The sequence below is a fragment of the Neofelis nebulosa genome, chromosome X, assembly GCF_028018385.1.
Source record: "Neofelis nebulosa isolate mNeoNeb1 chromosome X, mNeoNeb1.pri, whole genome shotgun sequence".
Lineage (NCBI taxonomy): Eukaryota > Metazoa > Chordata > Mammalia > Carnivora > Felidae > Neofelis > Neofelis nebulosa.
The window spans coordinates 110,517,071-110,535,263 of NC_080800.1; the positions used below are offsets into that span (position 1 = coordinate 110,517,071).

Here is an 18,193-nt window from a genome sequence, read left to right on the forward strand (position 1 = left end):
TTTTCACTGTCATTAAAAATCTTCGAAAACACCATTTTAAGAGGATTTTTTTAATGTTGATTTATTCATTTTGAAAGAGAGGGAGAGCAGGGGAGGGACAGAGAGGGGAGAGAGAGGATGCCAAATAGGCCCACGCTGTCAGCAGAGCCCCACGCCCAGCTTAAACTCAACAAACCATGAGATCATGACCTGAGCTGAAACCAAGTCGGCCACTTAACCGACTGAGCCACCCAGGTGCCCCTGAAAACACCACTGTTAATGGTTTTATCATACTGTGCTCTATACAACCATTCCCAACGGCTCACTATTGTCAACAGTGTTGCACCGAACTTCCTTCTCGTGTACATCGTTTTGCGGCAAGTCGCTGGCTGAGAAGGAAAGGGCAACGCTGCGGGCAGCCAACCGGGGGCTGACTCTCATCATTCCCACCCCTTCCCTCCTTACTTGCCTTTCCAGCGCTCAGTCCTCCTCCCCTTCACGGTCCTCAATCTGGCTCTGGATTCTGATTAGCCTTGACCCTGACACACTGAGCACATGTGACCGAGGAGAGAGGCAGACACACCCAGGACTACGGCCGGAAGGGCAGGGAAGGCACCAGGGACCTGGTCCTCGGGCTACCTGCTCTCCGCCTGAAGACCTGAGTGGGCACCGGGCACCGGACAAGCAGCGACTGGCGTCCCTAGCCCGGCTTGGATGGCAAAGACAGCGCGGGATCTGCATCCACATAGCCCCTGAGGACGTTAGCAGCAGCTGTGTCCACACTGAGGTACAGCTGAAGTGTTTTGATCCGGTGCTATAACCTTAAAATAACCACTAACATCCTCATCTATAGCCAGCTTATGTTTTCTGATATATCTGACATGATTTTAATTGGTATTTAATGAGAGCTTAGTACCGGTCCTTGCTCACTCCTAAGTTTTCTTTTTTCTTTGACATCCCAGAGCCCTAGGTTTCTTACATCATTTCTTCCTCTGGTCACAGACTGTGTGACAATAAAGTGTGTCCCTGGAGCACATGCATCTTGTCAATAAAAGAGTTTTTCAATAAAATGTGGTCTCCTTTCCAGAGCATTGCAAACTAATTGGGAAATAAAAAAGGAAAATACCTGAAAGGCTAGAGAATAATAAAACTAAATGCCGAGACCACTGTCAGGCTGGCAGTATGTGCTCTGAGAGGTCAGAAATGACAAAGAGGCCAGTGTGAGATGGAGAGGACGAGGCAGGGCTTAGCTGTGAAAATGCATAGCCCTTGGCCCCCCCAGAGAGAGACAGGGAAGATGTTCCCAAGACTAAGAAAGTCACTGAGGGGCACATGTGCCAGCACCAATAATCACTCTAGCATATCTACCCCCACAGACTCAAATATTGGGGAGAAAGCAGGAGGCGGTTAAGGCAAAATATGCTGGCTAGGTCACTGGCTCAAGTCTAGCTAATCACGAGAGGCTTTAAGGACTGCATTACAGAGGTAAGACTCGGATACTTCAAAGAGAAACCTAAGCCCTTGATGAAGCAGCACTAAATAAGCAGCAATAAAAAAGAGAAAGAAACAACACCGGGGCCCAGATTTGTATAAGAACAAAAATAAAGAAAAACAGCCTTTCCTGAAAGAAAGTTGACATCTAAGTGCAAACGGCCTCAAGGTTACCTTTCATTTGCTTTCTGGCCATTTGTACCTGACCTTATGCACACGGTAAAGAAAGTGAATTTACCACCCCATCTTCACCCCATGGGGTACCATCTGCCCCTTTCAGAAGACATTCCCCCCCCCTCCTCATCAAGCACCAATATTTTACATGTTTATCACCAGACACTTATTCTTCACACCATTTTGTTGTTGGTGTTGTTGGTGTTGTTTTAAAAACAAACATGGCTGGAAAAATCATGTAATCAAGAACGTCATTTCATAGAAAACTGGGAAAACCGGAAAGAGTACATCTTCTACTGAGATTTGCCAACATGTTTTGCACATTCTGGGGGAAAACATTCGTAAGAATTGTGTGTTCTCTTCCATAAATCACTCCAACAGAATTCTTTCTGTATTATTCTATCTCTATCTAAATGGAGATCGGAGACCCACTGGCTATCTCCCGTTGAAATAACCTACAGGTTCCAATGGAGTTATCTGCAGGCAAATGATCAAGCTATCAACACTTGCCAGACCAGTGAGACTGTAAAGTTAACTGTGGATGAGGAGCTTTGAAGTCCACGGTTTTCTTTCAAGTTATTCAGATCCCCATGTAAGAATACTCATCCCAGGGAGATCACACCTTCAGGTTATCAGACGAAAAACCTCTTGTCAGCACCAACCAGCCTAAGACATCTTAAAAGAAAATGCATATCAAACCCATTCTCGAAGACTCTCTGCTCTTTGGCTTTGTAGAAATGCCAATCCAATGCTGTATGAATGTTTACATTTAGCGGAGATTTGGGGTAAAAAAAAAAAAAAAAAAAAAAAAAAACCAACAACAACAAAAAGGGACTTGACCAGTTCTGAAGATCAGTGTGCTTCCCATCGAGATAGAAATAAGGTGATACAAGAAAAGATGAAGGAAAATATTTAAAATAAGAGGGAGGAAAACACGGGAGAGGGGAGACAAAAAAGACAAAAAATAGGTAAAGAACAGAAATTGCTGGTACTAAACTCACCTTTTTTTTCTTTCTTTTAAAAAATTTATTTTAGAGAGACAGACTGCATGCACACAAGCAGGGGAGTGGGGCAGAGGTAGAGAGAGAATCTTAAGCAGGCTCTACACTCAGCGTGGAACCCGACATGGGGCTTGATCCCACGACCCTGTGATCATGGCCTGAGCCCACATCAAGAGCCAGACGTTCAACCCACTGAGCCACCCAGGTGCCCCAAATTCACCTTCTTGATAGTATTGTCCCCCATTATCCTTAACACGCAATATACATGAAAACAGGAGAAAGTTAATTCCACAGAAACAGATACACATGTTAAGCGGAACTGAAGTTGCAAAAAGCAAGATCATATGTTAACATATGTAACAATTCCACTTTCTTCAAACTGAGATTGTCTTCAAACATTCTGAACATTCTCAGTGAAACCAGATATGTTATTTACCCCTGAAGAGTGCTGATTTCCCTCAATATCACAAACAAAACAGATCCATCTAGTTTTCTGAGGTCAGCAGTGCCCTTTTATTTAGTGGAATTAAGAAAACAATAGTGACTCCAGGACCAAGAACGAAGTTTGCATCCAACGTGCCTTGTGAACTGGTACACGGCATGTAAAATTAAACAATGGATATTGGGAAAGCTACTAGTAATTTTGATAGAAGAAGAAAATTGAACTAGATTGAATATCTAGAGAGAGTCATGGGTTAGTGCAAATTACTTGTAATGGATGCATTTTTACAATATACAGAGGTCTGACAGCTTCAACTTTCATACATCTGAGCAATATCTAAATATCTCTTAGAACAGATTTTGATTTAACAAGATAATACCTGATATCCAGGTTCCTCCAGTATCCATCAAGCCACCCGATCTTACCCATTAGCAACCCATCTCTCATCTGTCCCTCGTCACCTCCAGGAGCCAGCCATTCAAGACTTTATTAAGTGCCTGCTACCTACAAGGCACTTTTTCATCTCCCTTTGCAAAAGGTACCTGGCGCTCCAGAATCTGGGATGCTGACCTTTTTTTTGTCTTTTGAAGAGTTGCATCACCTTTGATTTGTGAAGTTCATTAACATAGCCTTGATCTAAAGTTGTTCACGTGGTACAGTTACATCTATGTGTTTTGAATTAATGTGACTTAAAATTAATTTAATTAAATTTAGAATGAAAATCAATTTTGCTCTCAAGATGTTTGGGTTTGTCTTTTCCTCACAATTTCAGAATGCCCTTGATAAAACTGGCGATACACAGGGGCTCTGAAGACTGTCTTCAATGTTAAAATGAGTTGTAAAGAAAAATTTAGAAAATGCAAAAAAGGAGACCAGATGCAAAACTAACTGATCTTCTTGCACTGAAAACTAGCCAATGTTGACGTCTTGGTATGAGACTTTCCAGGACTTTTTTACATACAGGTTTAGATGTATTTATTTTCGCTCAGTTACAGCATACTATATAGACACAGCTGTGTATCCTGTAGAAACTACAAACTATAATGGCTTTACAACATTCTCTTGAATGGACATATCACAGTTTATGTAACCATTCACTCCTCTATTATTAAATATTTTGTTGTTTCCAGTTTTTTGTTGTCAGAAAACACCTCTGTGCATAAGGCTTTCTCTTTCTGTGTTCGGGATGGCTTTCATAGAAGAAAGTCCCAGAAGTGGAATTATTGGCTCTAACCATGAATATTTTAAGGCCTTGGATAACACATATTGCCAAAATGCAGCTCCAAAAGGTTGTACCAGAGATGTACGAGAGGGTGTCCACTTGACTAAATCCTCACTGGTGATGGGTATCATTTTGTCATGTACTCTTGTCCTAACCTGCACATTAAAAAATGTTACCTCGTCGTTTTCATTAGATACTGGTGCCTGAACTTTAAGCCATTTTTTTAAATGCTCCTTTTGGAGAGAATGCTTTTTTCAGATTCCTGTTAAAGCAGACACGTACATCTAGTATCGGGTCCTAGCAGAGGCCAAAAGAAAATGAGAAGAGAAAAAAGACCCATTCTGAAGCTTTTAGGAACTTTTTAAGTTCCTTTTCTGTTCTTTTATTTCACGACTATAGATGCCAGGCACTACAGCTTTTCATCAGTTTTCCCCAAGGCCGTCACATGTAGAAATTGTACTCACTAGTTGTCTAAACATTGCTAAGGACCCACCTGTATCACTCACACGGTACTAGGCCCCGCAGATGTCGCTGTGAACACAGAGCCCCTGGCCTGATCTAACAAGGCCTGAGCCTAGGGAGGAAGACACAAGGGCTGTACAGAGTACGAGAACAGATAACAAGGGAACCTTAGCAAAGACTTGAAGGGTCTACACCAAGGCCTAGGAGTGCCTGGCTGGCTCAGTCAGTAGAGCATGCTACTCTTTTAAAAAAAAAAAAAAATTTTTTTAATGTTTATTTATTATTGAGAGACAGAGAGAGAGAGAGAGACAGAGCATGAGCATGGGAGAGGCAGAGAGAGGAGGAGACACAGAATCCGAAGCAGGTTCCAGGCTCCGAGCTGTCAGCACAGAGCCCAACGCGGGGCTCGAACTCACAAACCACGAGATCATGACCTGAGCCGAAGTCGGATGCTTCGACTGAGCCACCCAGGCGCCCCTAGAGCATGCTACTCTTAATCTCAGGGTCACGAGTTCAAGCTCCACATGGGGCAAGGAGCCTACTGAAAAAATAAATAAATCAAACAACCTGAGGCCTAAAGCAAAAGTTAATCTCCTCGGTTCTTTCCTTCAACCATTTCTCATGTGACATCATTTTCCCATCCATCCTGGTCACTATCTTCTGGATACACTCAACTTTGTCAACGTTCATAAAATGTGGCGACTACGCTTGAACATAATACTCCAGATGTGGTCTGATCAGCACACATGCTTCTAATACAGCCTAAAATTGTTTTGCTTTTTAAAAAAAAATAAGCTGCACCACATTGTTGGCTCATATTAAACTTGTGATCAACTAAATCCCCAAGAACTTTTTACATAAACTGCTGCCAAGTCACATCTCTCATATCCTGTACATATGCCATTTTTAAACCTAAATTCAAGACTTTACATCTATCACTGTTAAATTTCATCTTGTAGGTCTTGACCTAGAGTTCCTACAAGTTGAGGTCATTTTAAATCTGGATTCTGTCATCCTATATACTGAACTATGCCACCCAGCTCTATATTACCTGCAAAGTGGAAAGCCTGTCTTTGTGATCAATTATGATCAAGACTCTGCTCCTTAGGTCAGGGGCCAGGACCTGGACACCTTTGTTTTCCTTACAGTGCTAAGTACAGTGCCTTTTACATAGTAGATGCTCAGTAGCTGTTAAGTGAACGAATGCCCAGGCAGAGCCAAAGACAGTTCCGTGGCCCTTAACTAAAAACATCTTCCTCCAGGTTGACACTCAATCGGTTGCTCAAGCAGCTGTGAATTTGCCTAATTACTAGTTATGCAGTCAAATTTCACAATCTTATGCACAAGGATATTACAGAAGACTCTCAAATGTTTTGCTAAAAACCAGACATCCTGTATTTATATTTGACATTCTGGCACAGTTGTTCTGATGCAGCCGTGACAGAAACAGAGGCTGTTTATCATTCACCTCCCAGACACTCTTTCCTCAATCCTTACCCAGAGTACAGGGGACTTTTGCTTTCTAGTTTCTTCACTATGAACATATGAAGATGTGTTCCTTTATTGCATTATATTCCTCACCTTTCAGAAGTAAATGTTTAAAAATAATTTTACATTAAAAACTGCATTGAGAACATGAAAATTCTATACATTTATAATCATAGAAAACAGATGCATTTTTAAGTTTGTTAGATTCTGAAAGAGAATAAACCCTGAAAGAGCCAACCAGTCCTATTCCCTCAAAACGTGATACTGGCGTTTCACCCTTTTGAAAATAGCAGAAACATATTACTTTTCCATAGTACATTATATGGAACATTAATGAGACAGTGGATGGTCACTGAGTCAAAGATTCCCAGTGGAGCCTGTATCTGGGACGCTGGGACCATACTGCGATCCAAATATCCTTCCCTACTCCATTCCTGTCCCTTGAAAGTTTGCAATCAGAGATTTTAAGCAATACACTATTCAAGAAATGAAAGAGTTCTCAGAGAAACAGCAGATAGTGTGCCCAGAATGATTAATGGCCTTTCAAAGATGAGCAAGTGTGGAGAACACATGATTGCTGGTGATGTGGGCGTTGTCTGCCAGATGGTGCCTGACCCCCAGCCCATCCCCCCAGCCCATCCCTCAGCCCTTTGCTGAGCATCACCCCATGCATGACACCCATTCCATCCTTGACCCCCATTCCCACCTCAGCCCCAATCTCTACCCTCAAGGCGGAGGGATGAAGTGAAGCTGAGGGATGGGGTGAGGCTGTCTGTTTTGCACATTACTTGGTAACTTAAAACAAAGTCACTGAACGTTTTATTAGTCTGCTTTGGAGGCTGTTGCAAAAGCCCCGCCGCCCCCACCACCGTGTTAAAATGGTCTCACCATAAAGTTCCCAGCATCAAAAGACGTGAACAAAGCAAAGCATGTCCAAATGCCATCTAACCACTTATGTGATAGCATGAAGAAAGTATCTAGGAATTAGAAGACTTGAGCAGGAGTTCCAACTTCTACTAAATGGCTGACCTTAAGAAATTCTATTTCTAATCTGAGCCCGTCTTCCTTGCAACTGGAAAGTTTAAATTAAATGATCTTCATAGCTGCTTCTCCAAGTCTGACTCTCAGACTACCTGGTACTGTTGTTGAACTATACATTTGTAGTTATCTTGCCTTTAAGCATCCCTGGGTCAAGGACCATGTCTCACACTTCCACACAATCTGAGCACATAGTAGGTACTTATGACCATTTTTCAGTTGAATTGACTTCCCATGTGCTAGACTGGTTGTAATTAGGCTTCTATTCATTGACTTTACTCAGAGGAGCATAGGACATCACAGGTTACCTTGACTGCTGGTCAGACTCTAACCAGCATCAGGGCCAAACTCTTTGCTTGTAGGGCATAAGAATTGCAGGGATGGCCCAAGAAAATACTGAGCCTTCCAGGGAATCTGATGCAGGTCATCCGTGACCCACTATGACCAGATGGAGTGATGCTTCCAAGTGACCTTTTCAACCTCACCTCCTCCTCACTGCCCTTGACCTAACTGACGTGTGCTAATAAGTTAAAGGCGAAAAACGCTCTCTATAGTAACAGTCCAAGAAAGAAAACAGTGGCCTGGTGAGATACTGCTAATAATTTACATTTTATTTTTTTAATATTTTATATTTTAGAATAAAGTTTTTCCTAAAACAAAAGCATTTCAGTAATGTTTTTTTTTTTTTTCAAATTAGATTCTACCCCCATCGAGCTTTTCTTTATGCTAACCACTGTAGGGAACATGTCTTAAAAACTCAGAACTTTTTGGGGGGTGCCTGGGTGGCTCAGCCAGTTAAATGTCTGATTCTTGATTTCAGCTCAGGTCATGATCTCACGGTTCATGAGATCGAGCCCCTGCATCAGGCTCTGCACTGTCAGTGTGGAGCCTGCTTGAGATTCTCTTCTCCCTCTCTCTCTGCCCCTCCCCTGCTCTATCGCTTTCTCTCTCTCCCAAAATAAATAGAGTTAAAAAAAAAAAAACTCGAAACCTTTAAAACATTTTTTCATATTTATTTATGAGAGAGAGAGAGAGAGAGAGACAAACAGATTGCGAACAGGGTAGGGGCAGAGAGAGGAAGAGGGAGACACAGAATCCGAAGCAGGCTCCAGGCTCTGAGCTGTCAGCACAGAGCCCGACGCGGGGCTCCAACCGTGAGATCATGACCTGAGCCAAAGCCGGACATACTGAGCCACCCAGGCACCCCAAACCTTGGAACTTTTTAATCCTCATTTTGCCAATGTAAGAAATTCATTCTACAAATTTTAATTCAATCCCAAGTACATGGTAGGCACTGCGGTAGCTGCGGACAAAGTACACATTTTACACATCTGTTCAACCAGATATAGGTTAAAATCCTGGAAGACACATCAGCCTTTTATCTTCTTTTCATGACAGTGATTAAAAACCCAGTTCTTCCTGTTAAAAAAAAAAGGTATGTTCTAATTTCCTCATTAAGAAGATAATTCACTGAAGGCTAATCTGAATATGTTTATGCTGCCACCCTAGTGGAGTCCGATTGAAGAGTGGTGTCACTGCAATTCTGGGCTCCCATGCCTTACTAATAATTAGAAGAAATGGAAGTACTGAACAGATAACTGAAATTTCTCAGTGGGTCTATCCTTTCTTTTAGCCTCACTTCACAAGAATGGCATACATCTGAACTCTTGTCCTTTTGTACTTCTCCCATTGAAAATGATGGGAGCCATGGCAGATTTCTGCCTTTCAAAAGTGAAATGGTCACCAAAAATGCTAGCTGAGTAAAAACAGCCCAAGTAAAGCATTTGGTTTGGCACGTGGAGAATCCTCAATGAGACGTTAGTGCCTGGTGGTCCTGTTACCGGCCTTCAAAAAGACGCAGAGTTTCTCAATTCTGATTCTTAAGTAGTATCAGGTTTAAAAGTTTTCACATCAGGCGAATCCGCCACACAGAAAAGAAAGCGGGCCCTCACCAATGGGCATTCGGGCCTTCCCTAAAAATCTGTGGAAGTGGTTTTCAAACTCCTTGTCTCAACACATTGGTATGTCCAGATCAGCTGTGAATATGTTTTGCGTCAGCTGTTACTAATACTGAACTACCAACATTTGTAAGTAATTTTCTCTCAAAAAAAAACACACAACACTGAGTTGAAAGTTGCTCCTATACTATAGAAATACCATTGCTAAATCACTCACATTCCAATAGGCTTTCCAGTCCAGGAGTCAAGAAAGGGGCGGGATTGCCCTTGGTGCACTGGGAACTGCGCAGAAGCTTGGCGAGCCCCGCCTGTGGGAGGGACTCGCCTGGGAAGAGTGCACCCGGAGGAGTGACAAGCGCACAGCCAGGGATGTGAATGAAGCTCAACTCTGGGCAACCCACAGCACGCAGTGTGTGAAAGTTATCAGGCTTAGCTCTCATAATGGCTGGGAGATGCTCGTCCGTACGATAGCTTGAACTTCAATTTTCAAGACACGAGTTTGTCATGAGTTGGGCTTGGGGGATTTTGAGGGGGTTGGTTTTATGGGGGAGGGAGGGCATTATTCCAAAGCAATTACCTGTCTGATTTTCAACTCTCTCAGGCTGCAAGCGATATAACAGAAAGTGGGAAAGTGACACTACGTTGGAGTGAGAAGGAGTTCGGTGTTTGCAGCCAGAGAAGGAAGGTATTATCTGTTAGACCTACTGAGTTTTGGTTGATGGTAGGAGATCTGAATGGAAAAAATACAACCGTACGTAACTTATCTGAGCTGGTTTCCCCGTGTAAAATGGGCTTAAGATTCTGCCTCGAAGAGTGTCGCAAGAATTGGAGATGACGTATATGAAGTACATGGCACAATGCTTGACTCTAAAAGACCATTTTAATTATCATTAGTCCATTAGAAACACAGGACTAAGGCATGGGCAAGAAATCGGAACCGGAGAGTTCATTACACTGAGGTTGCAGTTGAAGCCATGCAAACGAATGAAGAGAGGAGAGTAGTAAAGACATCCCTTCGGGGAGGGAACAGTCACATTTGGATGAAAGAGAAAGATTTGCCATCAAAAAAGGAGAGAAGGAATTCTCAGGCCTGTAGGAGGGAAGTAGATATATGTAGTGTCACAAGCCAAGGGAAGAAAAATATTCAAGGGCAAGAAGGAAAAATAAGCACCAACGAATTCAGCAAAAAAAAAAAAAAAAAAAAAAAGTCAGTTGCTGGTAATCTGCAGGGGAGCAATTTTAGTAAAGAGGCAGTGGCAGAAGCCAGATTACAAGGTGTTTCGGAATGAGCGGTAAAGAAATGGAGCCAGCAGATGTAAACCACTCACTTGAGAAGAGAAAGTCAATAATATCTCAGTCTGACAGCTGGACGTGGGCCAGACATGCAAGAACAGACTTTAGCCGTAAAGACTTAAATGTGGGATTTTAATATGGAATTTGTGATGGCTGCAGGTATAGAGGGGCCTCCCAAGGGAAAAACACATTCCTCCTAAAACTAAATATGGCTTTCATAAACTCAACAAAGAGAGGCCAACCTAGGTTGTTTCTTAAATCTCCATGGCTTCAAGATAATGCCACTCAATTCTAGGGCTGTGGAGAGGGAAAAAACAGAATGAAAAATTTAAGAATGTACAAAGATCGGTGAAGAGCCTTCTCTATTTGGTGGCCTCCCTACGGAGCTTTTGTTCTCGAAATTCCCAGACTCTCCAAGAGTCTTAAAGGAGCGTAACCCAATCAAGCCTCCTCAGGTTAAAAGGGGGGGGAAAAAAAAAAAGCTTGCCTATTAACTCCAAACCAATCGCCTCCCCGCTTCCCTTGTATTACACAAAGTCCCTATTTTCAGTGAGTAAATAAATAACCCCCCAGAAGCAGAATAGTTTTCTGAAAAAGCTGGGAGGGTCCACAAAGCTGATTAGGGCTTGTTTATTTGAAAGTTTCAAATAAAAGGCATTTCAACTGGTCAGGAATGTTTGAGGACTATTAAAATGTGACAGGATTCACTAGGGTAAACATGTCCTGCCTCAGGCTTCTTGGAGCCTCTAATCCCTATAACAAGCAAGGCCCTAAATAAGAGAAGTAATACTAGCGACCATTATTGAGCAAGCGTGTACCATGTGCCCTTTACATGCATTGTCTCATTTAATCCTCACAAGAGCACTGGGAGGTTAGATATTATTAACCCCGGGGATACAGAGCTGCTGGGCTAACCCTGGCGCCAAAGGACCTCCCAGGTTTTGTTAGCATAAATGCCCTATACCTATACCCCGGCCATCAACTTGTGTTTTCTTGTCCCAGCACTGCTCTGACTGCTTGGTTTTCAACCAGTTAAAAATAAGTAAACTTCCCTATATTTTGTCCCCACTCTATATTATGTCACACAGGCCTTGGAAATAGACGCAAGTTCAAATCCTGGCTCTGTCCTACCCAAGCTACATGGTCTTAGGCAAATGACTTCCTCCGAAGGGTAATAATGGTACCTTCCAGTGTTGTTGTAAAGACTGAGATACTAGTACAGGGCCTAACACACAGTAAATAATCAAAAACGTGACTTTTGAAAAATTTTAGCATTGAGTAATTGAGGTTTCCCTCACTAAAGTAAGATTATTTGTTTTATAGTAGATATATATATATATATATATATATATAGCTGTAAAATCTTTGAAAATTTCAGAAAAAAATATATAAGGGAAATAAAAATGAGCTGTTAACTTACCATCCAAAAAAATCCCCAGATATTGAAGCATAGATGTATATTTTTTTATCAAACGGAGAAAATATATAGATTCATACCCTGTTATTTATAAAATTTTAACATTATATCATGATCGTTTTTTCATATCATGAAATAATCTTTGAAAACATCGTTGTTAATTGGCTTCATAATATTCTAGTCTATGGATGTAACACATTGATTTAACAGACACAGCACTGATTAAACAGGAATAATTGCCTTTTAACCAAGGTCTTCAGTAGCTCAACCCAGAGGACTCTTATAATGAAAATTCAAGGGAAAAGAGACTTTCTGTTTCCCCTAAATTACACCTTGTGTTTGGCCATCATCCTTCTAGCTGCCTCTGTTGGGGGTTATTGGCTTTAGCGTTGCCTGTTGATGTCTTAGCAGCAACTGTGGAAATTAAGACTTTTGGGCCATGTCCTAAGAAACCATCAACTTGAAAAGAAGTATGTAACACTATATACATTTAACCATAGCTACCTAATAATGAAATGCACATAGGAACATTTTAACAAGCCACATTACCATGCATTTTATGACAGCAGAGGAGCATTCTTGAACCAGAGGGCTGGTTCTCATTAAGATATCCAAGATGGATTGGTTAAATATATTATGCTACATCCAGACAATAGAACATTGCATAGCCACTAAAATAATGTTGACATGTATGTAATAACATGGGAAAGTGTTCACAAAATATTGCTAGGTTGTTTAAAAAGCAGGGCATAAATGGTACGTATATGATAAGCCTTGTTTAAAGACTGGGGCACCCGGATGGCTCAGTCGATTGGGCCTCCAACTCTTGACCTTGGCTCAGGTCATGACCTTGCAGTCACGGGATTGAGCTCTGTGTCTGGCTCTATGCCCCCGGGGTGGAGCCTGCTTAAGATTCTCTCTCTCTCTCTCTCTCTCTCTCTCTCTGCCCCTCCCCACCCCACTCTCTTTCCCTCTCTCTCTGTCAAAATAAATAAACATTTTTCAAAAAAGATCTTCTCTCCCTCTACCCCTCTCCCCTGCTCCCACTCTCTCTCTCTCTCTAAAATAAAAAGTGTGTGTGTGTGTGTGTGTGTGTGTGTGTGTGTGTGTGTATCTATATATAGTCTATTAAAAAGCCTACTAGCCAAGCTGTTAAGAGGGGCTGTCTCTGGGTCTTAGTATCATGAGTGAATTATTTTCTTCTCAACTTATCTTTATTTTTTTAACTTTCTAAAGTTAATAGGTACTATGCCAATAAGTTATTCTTAATTTAAAAAAAAAAACAGCCAAAATAATTCATTCGCCTATCTTCTAAACCCCTCTGATGGTGTGTGGTACCACTCCCTGTGTAATCTGGCTTATCGAGACTTCACTGCATCAACAATAATAAATACCTCTGATGAAGCCATAGAATACTGGGACTAGAGTCAAAGTTCTGAACTGGAACTTAAACTCTACCACTTCCTAGTGTCGTGCCCTCGGCAAATTACTTAATCTCTCTGAGCCACAGTCCTCGTCTCGAAAATAGGGAATAATATTACCTACCTCACAAGGTTGCTGTGAGTTTTAATGAGATAGTGCGCGTGCAAGTGCCTAGTCTATGCCCAGTGCACAGAAAGTCAGTTACACCTAGTTCTGATACCATTCTCGGCAAGACACAAAGTGCGAAGCAACTCTCATTTGAATTATTCAATTGCTCCTCCGTAGTTCTCCTTTCTTTCAAAGTGTCCTCCCATGTTCAGACCGTAGTCTGAGAAAGAATACACAAATACGAGAGGCCAGTGAGCATGGAAATTCCTGGGACAATGGGGGCAGGCAAGTACCTAAGTGGCACAGTCTTTGTATCAGGTACAAACTAGAGATGCTTTATCACAAGCTGACTCTAAATTAACACGGTGGAATGCCCCCCTGCCTACCCTGTAACCATGACTTAAACCGTAAAAGAAGAGAACCTCAAATTTAAATCTCCCAATTTATATGGTCCAGTGTTAATGCAGCCATAGTTGCCAGAGGTACACATCTGATTGAAGCTTGGGGATGGGGGCGGGGAGATGTATTTCCAAGTGTGATAAAGAGTCTTAAGGGAGGGTTAAAGGAAATCCTTGTTGAGTTCATAACAGAAGAAAAGGGCTATACGGCCAATGTTAGTTATGTTCTTGTTTGCTACATGATCTTATGAGGACAGATCTGTCCTCAACTGTGCTAACGAGCACCTAAAACTAAGGATCTGTCATGTGCATTTTATTACCACCATTGGTTTTTCCAAAAGTGGCGTCATATTTGTCCTGGAGAGGAAAAGGGAAGGTAATTCCAAGGGCAAGTTTAACAATAATAATAATTAATAATAATAATTTTTTTAACGTTTTTTATTTATTTTTGAGACAGAGAGAGACAGAGCATGAACGGGGGAGGGGCGGAGAGAGAGGGAGACACAGAATCGGAAGCAGGCTCCAGGCTCCGAGCCGTCAGCCCAGAGCCCGACGCGGGGCTCGAACTCACGGGCCGCGAGATCGTGACCTGAGCCGAAGTCGGACGCTCAACCGACTGAGCCACCCAGGCGCCCCAATAATAATAATTTTAATAAAGCCTCCAACCCTTCCTCTTCCTTTTCCCCCTCCCTCTCTCAAATACAGCCAGTTTATCATTCTGTAACTCACAATTTCCAAAAAATAAACTGAAGAGAGCTGGAGCTCCAAACTCCAAATGTAACACACCAAAAAAGCCCGCCCTCTGACATACTTAAGGCAAGGGTTCTTTCAGCCTACACACTCAAAACTAAAAAAAAAAAGTAGGTGGAAAAGTGAGCTCTTCAGTCAAAGTTCTCACTTTTTAACGTCCACAATTTTATCAAACGTTCAGAACTGCATCCGGCATTAGAAATTGTATACTTGGTACGTCTTTTTTAAAAAAATCATATAAATCAAAAACTGCTAGAAGTCTCAAACCATCAGATAACATGATTGGTTTTATTCCTTTATGACTCTGCCTGAACAGAAGAGGAATGAATGGGCTTCAGAAATCTCTTATTTTCTCCAGCGGCTTTCTTGCAGAATAATATACTTTCATAATGAAATGTAAGATTATAAATTGCCAAATTGATTTTGCACCAGTGGTAAAAAGTCATAAGTGACTAAGTGTCCTAAGGTGACCTAGTATGTTATAGAAAATGCGAAACCATAGTATACTGACAGTTTAATTGGTTTAGCAAGAGTTCATATCACTTGGCTGAAATGCATCATTGGCCTTTTTATCGTTACATCTTATTGCAGCTTTAAAAATAAAGTAGATGACAATCTTGTGAAATGTTTCCTTTACTGAATCAGGTTCCTGTCCTTGACTTTATTGCTATGCCTACCTTTCCAAAGCAATGTTTACAAACTGCTTCTGCCTTTTAATATATTTTGAATAGTGAAATTTATCTCCCAACTTGATCCTTTCGAGCCGGGAGACGGAAAAACACTAGTGTATGGTCCGGGTGAAGAACACCAAAACAGATGGAATCAAGGAGTTAAATACCAGAGTGGATGGCACCTTGACATTTATTGCTGTCTAGTGCAAACCAGAATATATAATTTGACTCTTTTACAGCATTAGGAGGGCAATTTAAATGCGCTAGGACTTGAACTATCAAAAGATGCTGTCTCCTGTCTCCAGATGTAATTACAAGACAAGACTATTAAAGCAATCTTATAAATACAAGAGGATCTGAGATGTGAAGGGCGACAGAAGCGGAAAGAACCACCAGCCCAGCGGTGGTAGCTTGTTTTCTGACAGAGCGCTCCCTGTGCAGAATGCGAGACCGGCTCGCTGGCCAGGACGCTCTCCTCCAGAACCAGTGGTGTTGACTGACGTCCCTGAGCTCAACGGCCCCCCACTACAGTGAGCTAGGAGCAAAAATGACATTTCCACCACCGAGAACATTCTAGGCCCTTTTGCAGCCACTGCACTACTGCGGGTTTTCAGATTTCAGTCATGAGTCCTGTTTTTTGGGAAGCTGCTCACCATGCAAGAGAACGCACAGTGGTAGGCAATGGTGTATCTTAGTCAACCTGGTCCATGCCGAGTTGGGGTTCTCCAAACCCCAGTACGTAGGACTCCCTAAATGGCAGCTTTCACTTGTTTTCCCAATACCCTGTTTCAACAATATTTCTGTGTGTGTGTGTAAATATCAAAAGGAATCAAAATTTTGTCTGTTAAATTCACAATATTCCTGGAAATGCAAGAGAATCTCCAGTTACCTATCAATACAATATGTTCCTTAAAAAGATCACGTCCCAAGTAGCTACCATGTTAAGGAATTATATACAAAAATGGTATAAGAATGAGGGAAGGGGTATCTGGGTGGCTCAGTCGGTTAAGCATCAGACTCTTGGTTTCAGCTCAGGACACAATCTCTTGATTCATGGGATCAAGCCCTGTGTCAGGCTCTGTGCTGATGGCGTGAAGCCTGCTTGGGATATTCTCTCTCTCTCTCTCTCTCTCTCTCTCTCTCTCTCTCTCCCCCCTCCCCTGCTCTCTCTCAAAATAAATAAATAAATAAAAAAAGAATGAGGGAAAAGGGAACTAAGCCTGGCTGTAATAAAACCACAGGTTGAAGCTGAGATTCTCAGCTGGGGGCCAGGATAGGGCAAGTGCATGGGGAAGAAGGATACTTACTCTTAATAGTAAGACTCACTATGGATTACGACGCAGTGAGGTGGGCACTCACATGCTGCTCCTGGGGGTATAAACTGGCAAAACCTACTGGAGGGCGATGTGATACTAGGTATCAAGAACTTTTTAAAAGTTTTTATGGGGGGAGGGGGGGCGCCTGGGTGACTCAGTCAGTTAAGCATCCGACTTTGGCTCAGGTCATGATCTCAGTTTGTGATTAACAAAAACACTTTTTATTTTGAAACGATTTTAGATTTACAGAATTACAAAGCTAGTCTCACGAAGCTTCCCCTAGTATTCACATCTTACCTAACCACGGACCGTTTGTCAAAATTAAAATATTAACATTGGTACGATACAATTAACTCAACTACAGCCTTTATCTGTATTTCTCCAGGCTTTCCACTAATGCCTTTTATCTGTTGCAGGCTCTAAGTCAGGATGCCACATTGTACTTACTTGCTCACTTAATTTGAACAAGATACTTCAAACTTTTGCCTTGCCTGAGACTCATAAAATGCCCATTCATTCAATCAAGTTTTGTTTTAGCTTAAGCTATTTCTATATGAAAAGCCATGAAAATATAGAGAAGATGCCATTTTAGAATAAGTCAAAGTATTATCTTTTCCTGATTTTCACATGAATTTGCTTAGATATTTCCCTCTCCTACGGTCCCCGGGTCCCTGTTCACTGGATCAGGAATCAGTCTTGCCAGAACAACTTCTAGGTACAAACAATTCACTTGACAAACAGTTCCTTAGCACAAATGCACGAAAACATCTTGGGCATCACGCACGTGATTTCCAAGCGGTGCACAGAGGCTGAGTAACGACAAAAAGTCACTTAGCTAACAGGTGGCAGGGCAGTGACTCAAACCCTAGTCCCGGTGTGAGTCTACAGTCCGTGATCTTAAATAGCTCTATTCTTGTGCCTGCTTGAGATACCGTCAATGAATGATTGAGCCAAATCATTCCAATTCTAGCTCGTGAACCCTGAGCTAGAATTGGAATGATTTTGTATACAAAAAATGGTAAAAGAATGAGGGAAGGGATGCCTGGGTGGCTCACCCGATTACTCCAACCCTGAGTTGAGATCTGACCCAGCCCTGGTTCTAACTTGACCCTTATGGCTGTGTGCCTTCCCTCCCCTTTAACTAAGCCTTGGCCTTATCTACCCTGATGTGTTGGATATACAGCAACCCGGCTGTGACCCCTCTGTAAGGGGTCACAGCCATGTTCTGTTAAAACCTCTTGGATATGCATGCCTCCCCTGGTTGGGGACCACCCGGCCTCTTCCCTAACAATGAAGAGCCTCTGGTGTCCTCTGCTCCGTCAGCCAGTCTGGTGACCATCTGGCCACGAAGCAGTTTGAGACCTGCTCCTGGCCCTCTGCTGCCCTCTAGCAGTCACCGGCCACTCTGCCCCGGCTGGAACACATGACTAGCTCTGCCTTTGCGCCCAGTACACTACCAGTTGGCTTGGTAACCTGAGAGCCTGGAAAAGGGAGGTCTGGCTGAAACAGCCTAGATCCCCTGGGAGAGTGACATTTGGCAGCAAGTAACTCAAGGGAAATGAC

The 18,193-nt window shown here is 42.3% G+C and overlaps 1 protein-coding gene across 1 annotated transcript in view; it reads right to left on the reverse strand.

The window, feature by feature from the left end:
- GPC3 (glypican 3) overlaps positions 1–18,193 on the reverse strand; it is a 422,633-nt gene that overhangs the window by 341,407 nt on the left and 63,033 nt on the right. The window lies entirely within an intron of this gene.